The following is a 1236-nucleotide window of genomic DNA, read 5'->3' on the forward strand; positions in this document are numbered from 1 at the left end:
GATTGGGTGTTACTAGGTAAACTTCCTAGTGGTCTTTCTGAAATTAATTTGGATAGCTAGCTTATCTGAGTTTCGACCCTTGGATAGATGCTTGTTGATTCTTAAGTGCTGTCTCGGTGTTCTGGAAACGAGTTTCTGACACTGATATAAACTTTGAGAGCATCTCTTCAAGGTTCAGCTTCTTTTCCTATTGGTAAGTGGTTGTTGGTAGCCTGGAGGTGGTCTCTGATTTTCTTGGCCTTCCAACGAGAAATTGGGATGGTTCCTCCAACCTGTATTGTAAGTGTTACTATATGGATTGTTTTGAGGTCGAGGATTATTACCCATGTAATTTAATTGCTCGTTATCCATGTTGTGGCCATAAGGTTGGTATTCTGAATGGCTTGTTCCACCTCCACTTGCTTCGCACTGCATCACTGGGTGAACCTGTAAAGAACTAAGAAAACCATCAATCTTTTTATTTAAGAGTTCTACCTGATTAGAGAGCATGGTGACCGAATCAACGTTATAAACGCCGGCTGTTTTTGTTGGCTTTATCCTCATGACTTGCCAATGATAGTTATTCAGTGACATCTCCTGTATAAACTCATAAGCATCTTCAGGTGTTTTATTATTGATAGTTCTGCCAGTAGCTGCGTCAACCATTTGTCGAGTCGAGGATTCAGACCATTATGGAATGTTTGAATTTGGAGCCAAAGCGGTAACCCATGGTGAGGACACCTTCTCAAAAGATCCTTGTATCTCTCCCATGCATCGTAGAATGTTTCTAAATCCATCTGCACAAAAGATGAGATATCATTACGTAATTTAGCCGTTTTAGTCGGCAGAAAATATTTTAGTAAAAATTTTTTGGTCATTTGTTCCCAAGTAATAATTGACCCTCATGGTAACGAGTTCAACCACTGTTTAACTTTGTTCCTCAATGAAAAAGGGAATAGTCGAAGACAAATGGCATCATCAGAAACACCATTTATTTTAAACGTATCGCATAGTTCCAAGAAGTTGGCTAAATGAGCGTTAGGATCCTCATCCTGCAAACCATCAAACTGAACAAATTGCTGTATCATTTGAATAGTGTTAGGTTTTAATTCAAAAGTATTTGTAGCTACAACAGGTCTAACTATGCTCGATTCAGTTCCTATTAATGAAGGTTTAGCATAATCATACATAGTGCGTGGAGCAGGATTTTGATTAGCCGCAATTGCAGGAGGTAGATGATTGTCTTGGTTTTCAGCC

The 1236-nt window shown here is 39.1% G+C and overlaps 1 non-coding gene across 1 annotated transcript; it reads left to right on the plus strand.

The window, feature by feature from the left end:
• Positions 1 to 702: 702 nt before the first annotated feature.
• Positions 703 to 809, plus strand: LOC121205744 (small nucleolar RNA R71). The gene has a single exon (XR_005900819.1). It is a non-coding gene; the product is annotated as a small nucleolar RNA R71 (small nucleolar RNA).
• The last annotated feature ends 427 nt before the right edge of the window (positions 810 to 1236 follow it).

Source organism: Gossypium hirsutum, chromosome A08 (assembly GCF_007990345.1).
Source record: "Gossypium hirsutum isolate 1008001.06 chromosome A08, Gossypium_hirsutum_v2.1, whole genome shotgun sequence".
NCBI classification, from domain to species: Eukaryota; Viridiplantae; Streptophyta; class Magnoliopsida; order Malvales; family Malvaceae; genus Gossypium; species Gossypium hirsutum.